Source organism: Diabrotica undecimpunctata, chromosome 9 (genome assembly GCF_040954645.1).
Source record: "Diabrotica undecimpunctata isolate CICGRU chromosome 9, icDiaUnde3, whole genome shotgun sequence".
Classification (NCBI taxonomy): domain Eukaryota; kingdom Metazoa; phylum Arthropoda; class Insecta; order Coleoptera; family Chrysomelidae; genus Diabrotica; species Diabrotica undecimpunctata.
In genome coordinates this window covers 26,916,981-26,933,147 of record NC_092811.1, presented here as the reverse complement: position 1 = coordinate 26,933,147, position 16,167 = coordinate 26,916,981, and the positions used below count along the sequence as shown (strand labels likewise).

The following is a 16,167-nucleotide window of genomic DNA, read 5'->3' as shown; positions in this document are numbered from 1 at the left end:
ATAATAACCTACAAATGATTTCCTGTCTATTCAAAGAAATCAAACTAATATCGGTTTAATATCCCTGTCTCTATTACATCAGTTTTTAAAGAAAAATCTAATAAATAAATAATCGATTATTGAACAATGAGATATACAATCGATTTTATAGTCAGAATAATTTGTTGCTCTATCACATAGAGCTTAACTAAATTTTTTCATCTAACATTGTTGCCATGTTTATAATAGTTACTTTCGCGGAGAGAGATGTTCTAGTGTAATTCCGCGCCGACCAAGGTTAGTTAACGACCGCGCCGATGATAAAAAAGTTATGTTTTGACTAATTTAGTTACTAAAGGCTCAGTATTGTACATAAAAGTAGGCATTATTTAGACAGGCTAGCTGCATTGCCATTTGCCATAGTAACTCTCATCCTTATCCATGGTCGTTATTTATTCAATTTCCGGTTTGATCTGATCTGATCTGAACGGCATAACAGAGGATCGGATGTAGTAAGGTCATGCGCTGGCGTGCCGGAAAGCGGAAATAGACCTACATCCATTTTGTTTTTGGCAGGGAGGGAAGGTACCTGGCGTTGTGTGTTCTGCTTCTGCCGCCAACAAGTGTAAAGGGCTTAGTTACTGAAGTAATGCTGTTAAATTCGAAATGTTACATCTGCAAACATATTCTCTCTAAAAGATGAATCTATGATCAAACGCTTGAATTTATATTTGACCACATAAAATGTATCGTCGACGACAACTAGGGAATGTAAGTATATGCTTAGTTCATAACTACGTCTTAATCCTATTCTTAATTTTTCTTGAATACTGACTGAATACATTTCTAAATATGATAATCAAATTATTAAATTATAATCGATCGGCAAGTTGCCACACTTGTTTGTGGAGATAAATTGGTAATAGCTCTTGGAGGCCAAACTATTTTATTTGTTAAATCGGGATAACTAAATGGCATTTGTGATTAATACTTCTGTTGGGATTGTTCTACATTGCTATGGAAAAGTTAAAATCTACCAAACAATATAATTAGACAGTATTGAAAACTTCCTTTTTCGTTTTTATTTACACTCTTAACTAACTCCATTCTTTCAGTAACCTTTGTTACTTGAATAAGGTAAAAATATTATCCAATTTTCATTAACTATATCATATATCTCTTCTGTGTCTGGCCATGATATGGATATCATCTGCAAATGCTGATTTTTTTTTAATTACATTTTTTAATATCCATGCCTCAGCTCTAATAATCATCATTATGGCTCAACAAGCTTGTTTCAGTATCTCCAATTTTTTATATCTAAGGTTGTTATATCATTTTCTATCTCTACTCCTTATGGGTAGAACGGAATTAGATGATTTCTTATTGTTTTTCCTATTGGCACTTGTTGGATTATTGTTTCTCCTTCCATTCTTCTTTCCAGATGCCCTATTCCAATGCAGCTTTCTAATTTAAATAAATGTTATATTTGGATCCTGGTATATTGTATATAGTTCAAACTTATATCTTCTTTGCCAAATTCTATTTTCTTTTGTGCCTTTGTGTGTGTAGCAAGATTTTTCTTTCAAATGTAGCTTATAATCTTTCCACCCTTTTAGAGAGTGTACAGGTTTATGAACCATACGTGAACAAGTCTTACTAGGGTTTTGTATATTTGGCATTTTGTTTTTCTTGTGACAATGTCTGATCCGAGTTACATAATTAAGCTATGGTAACATTTATTGGCAATGGATATTCTCCTCTTCACTTCCCTTACAACATTGTTATCAGATGTAACTAAAGATGCTAAGTATTAAAGATTTTTGCCCCCTCAATGTTGTATTCTTATATTTTTAGATTCTGCAGCTGCATTTTTCCTTGCATGTATATATTCTGTTTTAGCCTAATTAATTTTAAGGCCATCATTTTGTGCAGTTCATTCTATTTGATTAAATGCATCTATTATTTCTCTTATTGTCCTTATGGTTAACATGATAGTATTTTCACACTTTTATTATTTTTCCTCGAGGAACGATCCATCCTCAGCTAAGCATGGATTCCCATATTTCTCATAACTTCATTGCTTTTATCTGGGAACCTTGTTCTGGGTCTTCCACTTCTTCTCTGACCCTATCACAAAGTGTTTTGTCAGTTGTATGAAAAATTCTCATTTTATATTGTCATATGTACTTTTGAAGTCATAATGTGTAGATGATAAATTCACTTGTTTCTTGTTGTATTGTTCTCTGCCTGCAGAAGCCATATTGGTATTTGCCAACTATGTTTTCAGCATTTCTATGCCTTTCATCAATAAAGTTCTTTTGTATGCTGCTTTCAATTGAATGATTTCACTCTACTGGCAACTGCTCCTCATTGAACCACATCTTTGTTAATTTTACTACTGCTGTTCCAATCTCAGCTATCGTTGGTAGACTATTTTCCCTGTTGTCTGCTTTATCGTATATCGTTTGCTTCTCCCCTATCTACCTCAAGGTTTTCCTTACAATGTTCTGTCCATTTTCTTTGTATTTTTTGCTGTTCTGTCAATATATTACCCTTATCTCTACACATCTTTGTTCTCATTTTGAATTATTTTCTGTTGGCTTCTTATTCTTGTAGTTCTTGCACTTCTTTATTCACATTTTCTCTCTTCTTCAGTCAATTTTCTTTTCTTCTGTATGTAATAGTTTATATTCATGTCATGTCACATATTCATGAATTGAATAAAAGGAATTTTTTATCAATATTTTTTTAATTTTATTTTCAAATTCCTTTTCAGACAAGTTTCTGATATTTTCATACAGAATATTTTATTGACCAATACTCTGGTCTATTTTGACACTTTTTCAAATGCCAATATGCGGGTATCATATTCTATTTGTGTCTAGTATTGTAACCATGCTGATCTGACCTCTATAAGGATTGATATTTCCCTTCATGCATTTTCTAAGTGCTGGACGTCAGGCTTCTCTTAATCCCAAACAAGCAAGGACCCTCACTGCCTTTTTCTGCAGACCAAATACCCTGTGAGTTTCAGCTACATGATCACAGACAAGGAGAGGGTATGAAAGATGTGAGTGGAATATGGAGTGATATGTAGTACATATAGTCTTCAGTTAGATACATTTTGAAAGATTTCTCAAAATAAAGAGGCTTTTATTTCTTATTACTTTTTCATAAGTTAATAATATGTGGGCCCCACTGTAATTCTGGGTCCAAAAGAACTCCAAAAATCCAATATCACTGACTCCAGCATTCATATTACATACATCTCATTCTGAAAATCACTTGTTTAGTTTTATTATTGTTCAGAATCAACCTATTTGCAGTAAATCATTGCTTAGTCATCTGCCATGCTACCATAGAACTCTCCAGCACATCTTTAATATTATCAGCTCCAAAAGCCACCATAGTGTCATCTGCAGAGTTTATATTTAGCCTTATGTTTGGAATATTGTTTATATAAATCAAAAATAAAATAGGGAACAGTATTGAACCCTGGGGTACTCAAATATATAACACACTCTCTGATGGTAACACCCCACCAATCCTCACAACCTGTACCCTTTCTTTCAGATATGATTTTATAAGCTCAATACTTACTCTCCGAACAAAAGTTATATTTTTCTAATCTCTGCAGTAAGATTTCATGACTGACCAAGTCAAAAGCCTTGCTCAAGTCACACAAAAGAGTTAAATTGAAGCTTATGAAATAACTCTGTAATATATAATATATTGTTCAAAATACTGTACTTTTTATTTTTGAGAAAACTGAATTGACATATAGAAAACGTACCATTGTCCTCAAAGTAATCTATTTGTAGTGCCATGCACTTTTCCATAATTTTCGAAATAATTGGCAGTAGTGAGACTGGCTGATAATTTTCTGGCAGATTTGAGTCCCCTTTTTTGAAGATTGACAAATTGTTGCTTTTTTAAAGACACGAAAAACATGTTCTTTGATGTAGATACTATATTCAGCTCATAAGAAGATAAAACCTCGCGCATATGGCGTGTGCTGATTGTATTCTAAGAGGGGGACAGTGGCCTGATTATGCTTTTTATATAATTAACGGCACCGAACGGTTAACGCTGTGCTACTAGCAAGAGTGGATAATTATGTAAAAGGGTGCTCAGATCGAATCTGTATGAAAATAAGGATTTGAGCTGGTTCTTCGTAGCTGGTACCTACTGTATTAATTAGCTTAGGAAGTGTAATTGTTATATTTTTTGGTTTTTTGATCAACTTTACATTCAATCCAAGATTGTTACAACTGTTTTTATTTTATAAATTATTGATAATATCCTGTACTCTATTGAAAGTCACTTCTGAGCAATAAAAGTGATCTTAATATATTTATTTGTGTTCTATCAATTTGATTCAGATTTGAAACTGTGATGTGTTTGATCAAGTTGGATGCTATCTGTGAAAAGTAATCACTAAAGTTATTTGAACTGATTAGGAGGTTGGCTAGTATTTTTCTTTATTAGCATGATGTTCATTTATGATTTTCCACATAGACTTTTTATTAATGGAATTGCTGATGATGTTGTTATCTTGTTATTTGCCTTGCTTCTTGCATTCTGGTTTTTAAGTGGTTCCAAAAAGTGCAGTTGATTACGCATAGCTTTTAAATCATTGTAAAACCAATTAATTTTATTTGTTTGATTATCCCTTACCTTATACCTGTTCTCTGGGAAAGATTCCAAATAAGCTTTTTCCAGAACATTCATAAATCTGTTAAACTTCTCATTCACATTCATTTCTCTCACATTCACAAAGTCCAAACTTATTTGAGATATTTTATTATGAAACAGTCATAGACCCTTTTTGTGTAATTGGCTAAAAGTAATTTTTTCTTCCAACCTGTTGTCCTTTGTGGTCAGAGAAACCAAGTTTACATACTCCTGCCATCTCACACTGTATCTCAGAATCCAGGGAAATGTTATCAAGAAAGTTTTTATTTATTTGAACTCCTTTAAAACACAAAATGATTGTTATTATATTGAGAGAATGCTTACTACTGCTAAAAACTAATAACTATATTAAAAACTAAACCTATATAGAATAAAACAAGTAAAAAACACTATACATCTAAATTAAATTTAAAGACAACAACTTTTGCAGACTAGAAATTTGTTTCAAGAACAACTTTTATTTGTTTCACAGAAGAATTTAAAGTCTATATCACAGTTAATTATCACTGGGTGACATTCTTCTAACATCTTATTTATGGGTGAACAATCAGTCTTATTACTTGAGAACAGTCGAAAAACATGACATTTAGAAGTGTTTAGAAACATTTTGTTATCATCGAACCATTGACTTACTGAGATCAGATCACATTGCAGCATCTCAGAGTCCTGCAAAGTTGAAATTTCTCGAAAAATCTTAAAATCATCTGCCAATAGCAGGCTTGTCGAAAACTTCACACAGTGAAGTAAATCGTTAATAGATATAGAGCACAGAAGACTCAAGTTGCTACCTTGTGGTACACCTGATGTTGACATAAATGAGAATATATATAGAGAACAGAATAAATATAGAGAAGACCCAAGTTGCTACCTTATGGTACACCTGATGTTGACATAAATGGCTTAGATAAACTGTTCCCCACTTTAACTTGATTTAACCTATCAGAAAGATATGACCTCATAAACATACATGCTTCTGAATTAAAACCAAATTTGCTTAGCGTTTCAATAGGTATAGAGTGATCAATCTTATCAAAAGCTTTTGTACAGTTGGTAAAAATGACATCCAGCTGAGTTTTATTATTTGACACAAGTGGACTTCCCTGGTAAAAAAACATGTTGTTCTGGACAGAACCTATCTCCAAAGTAATTCAAAATATTGTTATAAAGCACACTCTCGAATATCTTAGCAATTGAATTGATGACAGATATAGGCCTATAGTTCTCAATGTTACTAGCATTACCAGATTTAAATATAGGTGCTATAACTGCATGCCTTAAGCTATCTGGAAATTTACTTTGTTTAAGGGACAAATTAAAAATTAGTGTGAGAGGGACAGAAAGAGTCTGCACAATCTTTAAAAATGTATGCTGGTATATTGTCATTACCTGTGGCTTTTTTTGGCTTTAGTCTTTTAATGCTTTGGAGAACATTCTCAACTGTATTTTTGAAAAGTAAAAGCCCCCCTGATTCAGTGTACTATTGATACTATTTGATCTTTGAAATACATCACCAAAGTATTCTGCAAAAACATTGTCAATATCCTGACAGCCACTTATGTCCACAACCCCATAAGAGACCTCTGTTGGAATTGTATTATTTACACCATTCTTCTTCGTCTTCTTTTGGCATCATAACCCTGGATGGGTCTTTGCCTGTCTGGCTATGTCCTTCCATTCAGATCTCTCTTGTGCCCTTCTTCTCCATTGTCTTATGTTCATTGTTTTCAGGTCGTCTTCCATGTCATCCAACCATCTCGTTCTGGGCCTTCCTTTTTTTCGCCTTCCTATGGGCTTCCATTGTAACATTTTCTTTGTTGTTTTTGCATCGTTTTGTCTCTGCACATGTCCCAGCCATGACAGTCTTTGACTTTTCACAAATCTTACAATGTCATAACCTTCATTTAACTCATTAACCTCGTCGTTTCTCCTGATTCTCCATGTGCCATCTTCCTCTTGTACCGGGCCATATACTTTCCTCAGTATTTTTCTCTCGAATGTCCTGAGTTGGGCTTCATCTTTTTTCGTCATTACCCAAGTTTCACATCCATAGGTTACTACGGGTCTAATCAGTGTTCTGTAGATAGTCATTTTGGTTCTTTTGTCTAATAATTTCGATGTCATCAATCTTTTATTATTTACACCATGGGATTTTATAAAAGACCAAAAACTACTAGGATCAGTTTGTACATTATTCTCAATATTTTCATTATGACACCTATATACTTCTCTACTAAGCTGTTTCGCCTCTCGTTTCAGCGATTTATATTAAGCCAAAACCAAAGCATTTGTAGATTTATTTACCTGCCTATGAAGACGAGTCTTACGTTTAATCTTCGATATAAGTTCTGAAGCAAAGAAAGTAGGATACCTGTTTGTTGTTCTTAATACATTCCTCAACTGTTTTTTGGGTACTGATTGATCAATGCATGCATACAGCTTTTCATAAAACAACTACATACATACATCCACATCCAAGCACCCCTCCAGCTCTGTTCAGTCCATATCTTGAATGAGGTCATATAAAAGATGAAAATTACCATTTGCATAGTCATAGAAAAATGAATTTTTAATACAATTCTTGGTTGAATCTAAACAATTAAATGTGACAATAAAATCAAGACAAGGATGATATATTTCCTCATTAACAAGTGGTACATTACATTTAATTAAATTGTTTACATTCATGTTTGAAAATACTGAATCCAACCTTCTTTGCATGTGATTGTACACTGAGTGTTGGGTAAGATTATGAATATCAATAAAATTGGTTAACAAATCACATTTTGCACAGCCCCTATTACCATAAAAAGGCAAATTAAAATCACCTAACAAAAAATTTACATTAGTACCCAAAGTTTTCTCCTCGGGTAGGCCCAAAAATGCCACCTGCCAAGACAAACACTTTCAGAAAGTCCATCTAAATATTTTAAACAGGTGTCAAAAGGGCCAGATGGACTTTAATATAAACATATACTTTTATTTACCTTCTTTAACATAATCATATGGTATTCAATACACTTTTCTAAATTAAAATTCACATTAAGATTCAAATTCTCCCTAACAAAAATACATGTATCTCTTCCAACTGAATCCAATGTGGCTAAAAAAGCTGCCAGTTTGATTCCCTGTAAGTGGACTGCTTGAATCTCCTAAGAGCACCTCCTGGTACATTCAGAAAATATCTTGTATACCTCTTATACCTGAAAAATATTTTTTAGAAATTGTGAATTGAGTTCTGCAAACTGTTGTCTAATACATAATTCACAATGTTTCCTCAATTTCAAGGTGAAATTCTTTTTTTTCCTTTTTATGGCTTTAATTAAATGGTTTTCTTGTTGATCTAGACTCACAGGAAACAAGAATCCATTTTCTATGGTGATGTTACGAAATACTGCTGTAGCTATTATTACATTCAGTCACTTTTAAATTTAATCTCATTTTTATTAAAAATTGGGAATCATTGTCTCCATACCCTATACTGCATTTCCACAACATTCATAATTCATATGGGAGATTCATTCTAAAGATTATCTGCTTCTGTTTTAGCATCTTGACTAACTGTGTCATCAAATATGATTTCAAACTGTAACCACACTAAGGTAAAGGCACTAATTGTGAACACTATAAGTAAGATGCAACATTCAGTCTCAAGAAGTAAAATACTTTATTGTAACTAAAAATTAATAACTTTTTATACTAGTACAATGGGTCATACAAAACAATATTTATATTACAATAAACAAAAAATCAAATAACCATCCCTGGTATTTCAAAAACCGTTATGATTTGTGAAATACTTATGATACTAATGTCTTGATCATTTTTTTTAAGTAAGCTTTTAGACTTGTCACATGCTTTCATCACCAAAACTTCAATATTGTCTTCTTTTGTAACTGTCTGGACTATACAAACATATTTGAGAATTTTTTTTTTCCCAGGAAACTTAACAATTACATAATCACTCTGCTTAATAGTAATACTTGTATTCTGGTACTCCTCTCGCTCTACACTCATTTTCTTCATCATCAAGTATCATCTATACTATTTTCAGACTCTAACCATTCTTCTTCAGTACTTTAGCTATAATCAGTCTTAGATTTTTTATTCAAAATCTTTTGGTTGTTCTTTGCTAGTTCTTCAATAGTCTTAAGTTTTCGTGCTTCTTCTCTTTTTTCTTCCTTTCTCTTTCCTCAGTTTGTCTCTTTTTCTCTTCTAATTCAATCTTTTTTCTCTCTTTGCTCTCATGGTATTTTTGCCATGCATGAGATGATATGACAAAGAGGACTTTTTCTTTCTTTCTTTTTTTTTGAATTTACTTTAGGCATTGGCCAAAATAGAGCACCTAAGGGACTAGGTAATAACATGTTAGATAATTTATTTTATGGGTTTTCTAGTGTTGATTGTGTTGATTTATGTGGCAATGTCTCTGAACGTATACTCAGATCCCTCTGTATGAAGTCAAATTTTGAGATTGTTGTGCAATGGATGTCGTTTTAAAAAACTGCTATGCCATTTTTTCCAGATCTACCACTCCCTTTAAATAGAACTTCAATATTTAGATTGTCTACCATTTTCTTGACACTGTGTTGCAAATTCTCCTTCCTTATTAGAATCCTTGTTTAACCATTGCCTTTGCCCATTTTACCAGCATAGCTTTATTTTCTTTAAGGTAACATGTTATTCCCATTTTTCGTTTTCTTGGTGTTTTGCCCTTTACTTTGTTCAGAAGAGTTACTCTTGGCATACCAAATTTTTTTGCTGCAGCTGTAGTTTGCACACCTCGTCTGCATTCCTGAATAGCTGCTTCCATGCCTGCTTCAATGTAGCGGAACATCTGCCCTTTTATAGGCGGCATCTTGACCAAACAGCCTGAGGACAAATACATAATAAACAACAGAGCCACTAGTTGACATCAAGTGCTCCCTAATAGTTGACACCTTATCTACTATTGGATGGAGTGCTTTAAAATGGGTGAAATTTTATTTATTTTATTTATTTATGAAATGTTCCCATTTTACAAAATTTAACAAAAATAAAATATTCTAACCATAATACAAGTACATACTAAAACTAAGTATTAAATAATGATTAAATAATTATTGTTAAACAAATGATTAAATACAGTAAATTAAACAAATGATTAAATTAAATAAATTAAATTAAATTTCCTGAAGATCTTAATAAAATGAAATAATCTTAATAAAATAAAATGAAATGATCTTAATAAAATAAAATGAAATGATCTTAATAAAATGAAATGAAATGAATACTCCCAAGTTAAATGTCACTCATCTTTGATTCCTAACATACTCAGTCAAACATTGTTTAAATCTTACAGATTTTATATCCAGCAGATCATAAGATTGGCTAGTCATTTCCCAGGATCTGAATCCTGTTTATAGGAGAGAATTTGCCATAGTTAGCGTGATAGTGTTTTATAGAAAACAAAGGCATGTCTCTAAGAATTCTAGTGTTACTAAAGTCGATAAGACTTAATAAATCAGAACAGTGAGTGGTATGGTCAAGTAGTTTATGGAGAAAAACTGGATCACATTTAGTTCTGTAGTCTTCTAAGGAACTGATATTTAGCCTTGACCTTCGTTCTACCGAAGGCATGTTCCTTAAGTTTAATCTATAAGCACAAATCCGGAGAAACTTATTTTGAATTTTTTCAAGGGTGTGAATATGGTTAAAATAGTATGGTGACCATACTATAGAAGCATAAGACAGGATGCTACGGACGAAAGTAAGATATAAAATTCTATATGTGGGTACTGAAAGATCTCTAGAGTTTTTCTTGTGATAAAACCTAGATTTCAGTAAATTTTATTTGACAAATTGTTGATGTGGGGGATAAATGATAAGGAACTGTCAAATAACACTCCCAAATCTTTTATTTCAGTCACTCTTGATAGAAGGCTTGTATTAATGTGATAGTCAAACACATTATTTTTAGATTTGCTAAAGAATATAACAAAACACTTATCTTTATTTAACTGGAGACCATTGGAAAGTGACCAATTATACAGGGAAGTAAGGTCTTCCTGGATCCTTAGACAATCAGATAGATTTGAAACTTTAAAATATAACTTACGGTCATCAGCAAATAGCAAAAACTGACAAACCTTTATTACCTCAGAAATATCATTAATAAACAAATTAAAGAGAAGAGGACCCACATGTGAACCTTGGGGGACCACTGAACTGACAAAGATAGGAATTAAAAGTGAACCTTTTATAAAAACAAACTGAATTCTTTCATCAAGATAACTACTTAACCATGAAAGAAACCACCCAGGAAAGCTAATACATCTTAATTTAAAGATGAGTAAAGAATGGATTACTGTGTCAAAGACCTTCGAGAAATCAGTATAGATGGAGTACACTTGGTACACATCCTCGAAAGCCCTGATAATGTAATCATGATACAAAACAAGATTTGTAGATGTAGATTTACCCTGCCTGTTGCTCATTAATCAAGAGATTCCTACAATGCCAAGTAAGATATTTGTTTAGAATTAGTTCAAAAAGTTTAGGGATGGCAGATAACATAACAGGCCTATAATTTTTTATATTCTCTCTGTCATACGGGAGTTATATAACTCACGCCACTTGAAGGTGTGTAGTCTCAAAGATAAATTAAATAATACATGTAAAGGTTATATGTATTATCAGGGTCATAACTCAGTTTATCCTTTAGACTATTTATAGACTCGGAGACTTCAGAAAGTGAGAATTGGATAAGTGGAATGTCAACAAAATTTTTTACTTTATAATTGAAGTTACTTAAATTAACTTTGTCTGAGCGAAAGACACTAGACAAGTGGCTCGCAAACAAGTTTGCTATTTCCTCACTTGATTCAGCTAACAAGTCATTAAAATGCGTGACATTTGGAATTCCGTGGCTTTTATTCAGAGTTTATATGGTTCCAAAATTGTTTTGAGTCTGAGTGAATAGATTCCTCAATCTTGGAGATATAAGATCTGTAGCATTGATCTGTTAATGTTTTGCATTGTGTTCTAAGATCTGAAAATAAGATATAATCAGCTGCTAACTGAGTACGTTTGAATCTAGCACGGCCAGTTTTTTTTGAAATAACAAGTTTTTTTAAATCTGGAGAAAACCAACGAGGAAATTTTTAAGGTTTATAAGGTTTTTTCGTAACAAAGAGTGATATTGCTTCAGAAAGAACTTCATAAAAATTATTTACTGAGATATTAATATTTGAATCATCAAAAACAATATTCCAGTCAACTGAAGAAAAATAATTATTTAGACCTACAAAATGTGCATTACGATAGTCAAAATATTAACATTAAATCCAAGTTTACATAGGCATAAATTATGTATTATTTTATGTGCCAGTTCATTTTTTGTTCTGTTTTCTGGCGTGCTACAAATAAAGCAAATATATATAAAAGGGTAAAAGACCGCGCTAGGAGCGTTGCTGGGATATGACAATATATATATGAACGCGCCAGGCGCGTTGCCGGAGATGAATGTGTTAATGCAAAAATTCTTTTTCTGAACGATATATTTCTGCATTTGCACCTCCATAAGAATCAATTCTTTTTAAAGTACAAATAACTGCAGCTATGCATCTTGGAAATCGTAGAATGGCACAGAACTCTTCTTAAACTTAGACCATTTCACCATTTGTTTGATATAATTTCAATTCTTGAAACTGTTACCCTCGATATACCCATATAGTCAGCCCAAATTTTATACCATACCCAAATTTGAGAAGTAAAAAAAGACCAATTTTTCAAAATTATTTGTTAAAATTTTACTAATTTGATTATTTTAAATTAATTATTACAACAAAATGGATCATGTCTCGATGTTGCGACCTAGTAATTTATCTATAACAGAAGTGTGCACAATTTGAGCAGCATCGGTCTGGTAGTTTTTGAGATAAAGTGAACACCAAATTAAACACAATTGTTTCGAGAAAAATGCGTTAAAACAAGCATTTTTTTTATGCTCACACATAATTGTCTATTCCTGGCTCAAATAGCGACGTGCTTCCTGCCAAAATATCTAGAGCATCTTTTTGCTCCTGCCTTTGCCGTTTTTGTGGCACCTGCAGCCTTTTTTTCGCTCTAGTAATTCGATTGTTATCTACCGCGTGGGCATAATTACTAGTACTTGACTCTGTACTTATTCCAACTTTATGTGAGTGCTCACTCACGTCAGTCATCTCACTCCCCTAACTCTCCTCACTACCTCGCTCAGCTCACCCACACTACTCACTCATCTTACTCACTTTAATCACCCTTCTTCTTAAGGTGCCCTCTCCATTACTGAAGGTTGGCTATAACTACAGCAAATTGCTCTCTATCTTGAGCTGTTCTTAGTATCGAATGTGTGTCCGTGCCTGTCCAGTCTCTTAACTTTTTCAACCAGGAGCATTTTCTTCTTCCTGGAACTCTTCTTCCTTTCACTTTCCCTTCCATTATCAGTCGTAGGAAGTTGTATTTTTCTCCTCTGTAAATATGTCCTAGCTAACTCGTTTTTCTGGTTTTTACAATATTCAGGAGTTCTCTCTTAGTCCCCATTCTTCTCAGCACATCGTTGTTGGTCACGTGCTCTGTCCAAGAGATCTTCAACATTCTTCGAAAAACCCACATCTCAAAGGCTTCTACACATCTCATACTTGTGATTCCAGATACTGGAATTTTTGTGAGATTCGATACTCCGTTTGTTGGAGATTCGAATATTAATGTCGGCATTTGGTGCACGTGTAACGGCCGTTACTTTTGTTTTGTGTTTATATTCAGCCCCAAGATATCTCCCTCTCTGATTATGACATTCAAAAGTCGGTTTTGCAGACCCTCAGCACTGTCCGCAATAATGACGGTGTCGTCTGTGTATCTTAAGTTGTTTAGATATTCTCCGTTGATTTTTATTCCTTCAATATTTTCGAGGGCGTTTTGGAAGATCTTTTCGGAATATATATTAAACAATATCTGAGAAAGTACACAACCCTGGTGAACTCCTCTTTTTATTGACATTTCTGCTGTCATACGATTCTCTATTTTAATCGACGCCATTTGATTTCAATATACCTTTTTAATAAGGGCCACCGTGTTATAATCTATACCATGTTGTATTAGGGTTTCTATGAGTTCTGTCTGCTTTACTCGATCAAACTCTTTTTCGTAGTCGATAAAACAGAGATTTAATCACTCACTTTATTCATTCACGTCACTCAATCACGTCACTCATTCACCTCACTAACTGCTAAATGCCTATAACTCACATAAATTTTGTCCCGATCACTCTGAAATTTTAATCGGATACTCTTGAAGGGTTTTATGCCGAATAAAAAAAAATAAAAAAATCCTCTAGCCCCTCTTAATGTAAAACTACGGTTTAATATTGGCTTGAGATGGACAATGATGTTGAAAATGATTCATGTTATTCTTAATCTACACATTCGTTACTTCTTCCGCCAATGGCGAAGTTTAAAGGTTATTAACGCAAGTTTTGCACAAATCTGCTGATTGATCAACGTTAGTTCAGCTTAGTTAGTTCATCAAAGTTCAGCCAGGTTAATTTATACTGACCTTCGTTTTTGTTAATATTATTTGAAACATAATAGATGTTGATTTACTCTAATTCTATTTTTTTTTTCAGGTTAACAGTAGAAGCCATGATGATAGTGGCTGAATACATACAAATGGATTTTTGGTTATTAAAGAATGCATACATCATAGAGATATGTTTGCAGGTTACCACAACAGCTGTTCACAAAAAAGAGACAACGCAAATAGCATTCCAAATCTTGATCTAACATAAATATAATAATGTACTTGTTAATAATAAATGTTTTGTTGTGGTGTTTTTTTTTATAGCCAGTTTTCCTATATATCTAAATTGTATTATTTTTTCAGAAGTATTAATATTTTACGTACTTCATCAACACAAATTGTGCAATTACTTGACCAGACACACAAATGTATGTATATAATACAGATGTGGTGGGGCGCTTCGACAGTCCACAGCAAAGTAGCTTTCGAATTAAGTAGAGAGCTGCAGAAGAGTTTGTTGTGGAACTCTGAGGACCTCATTGTCTTGTTTATATATACGTACTTGTTGACTAAATGAGACTGGTTCAAGAACAATCTGCAACTATTTTACTAACCTTATAATATATTTATTATGCTCAAGATGATACTCTACAAAGTCTTACCAATTGGTCGTAACCAAAGTCATTACTACCAGAAAAAAAAGCTGAAGTAGTAAATATCTTTTTAGTTTATTCGTAATAATCATTACGTTAGTGTCATCAACACAAATTGTGAAATTACTTGACCAGACACACAAATGTATGTATATAATACAGATGTGGTGGGGCGCTTCGACAGTCCACAGCAAAGTAGCTTTCGAATTAAGTAGAGAGCTGCGGAAGAGTTTGTTGTGGAACTCTGAGGACCTCATCGTCTTGTTTATATATACGTACTTGTTGACTAAATGAGACTGGTTCAAGAACAATCTGCAACTATTTTACTAACCTTATAATATATTTATTATGCTCAAGATGATACTCGACAAAGTCTTACCAATTGGTCGTAACCAAAGTCATTACTACCAGAAAAAAAGCTAAAGTAGTAAATATCTTTTTAGTTTATTCGTAATAATCATTACGTTAGTGTCATCAACACAAATTGTGAAATTACTTGACCAGACACACAAATGTATGTATATAATACAGATGTGGTGGGGCGCTTCGACAGTCCACAGCAAAGTAGCTTTCGAATTAAGTAGAGAGCTGCGGAAGAGTTTGTTGTGGAACTCTGAGGACCTCATCGTCTTGTTTATATATACGTACTTGTTGACTAAATGAGACTGGTTCAAGAACAATCTGCAACTATTTTACTAACCTTATAATATATTTATTATGCTCAAGATGATACTCGACAAAGTCTTACCAATTGGTCGTAACCAAAGTCATTACTACCAGAAAAAAAGCTAAAGTAGTAAATATCTTTTTAGTTTATTCGTAATAATCATTACGTTAGTGTCATCAACACAAATTGTGAAATTACTTGACCAGACACACAAATGTATGTATATAATACAGATGTGGTGGGGCGCTTCGACAGTCCACAGCAAAGTAGCTTTCGAATTAAGTAGAGAGCTGCGGAAGAGTTTGTTGTGGAACTCTGAGGACCTCATCGTCTTGTTTATATATACGTACTTGTTGACTAAATGAGACTGGTTCAAGAACAATCTGCAACTATTTTACTAACCTTATAATATATTTATTATGCTCAAGATGATACTCGACAAAGTCTTACCAATTGGTCGTAACCAAAGTCATTACTACCAGAAAAAAAGCTAAAGTAGTAAATATCTTTTTAGTTTATTCGTAATAATCATTACGTTAGTGTCATCAACACAAATTGTGAAATTACTTGACCAGACACACAAATGTATGTATATAATACAGATGTGGTGGGGCGCTTCGACAGTCCACAGCAAAG

General features: G+C 33.1%; 1 long non-coding RNA gene across 1 annotated transcript; it reads left to right on the top strand.

Moving 5' to 3' along the window:
- The first annotated feature begins 307 nt into the window (after nt 1–307).
- On the top strand, nt 308–14,538 carry LOC140449715 (uncharacterized). Its single transcript, XR_011951869.1, has 2 exons — nt 308–750; nt 14,318–14,538. It is a non-coding gene; the product is annotated as an uncharacterized lncRNA (long non-coding RNA).
- Nucleotides 14,539–16,167: the final 1,629 nt, after the last annotated feature.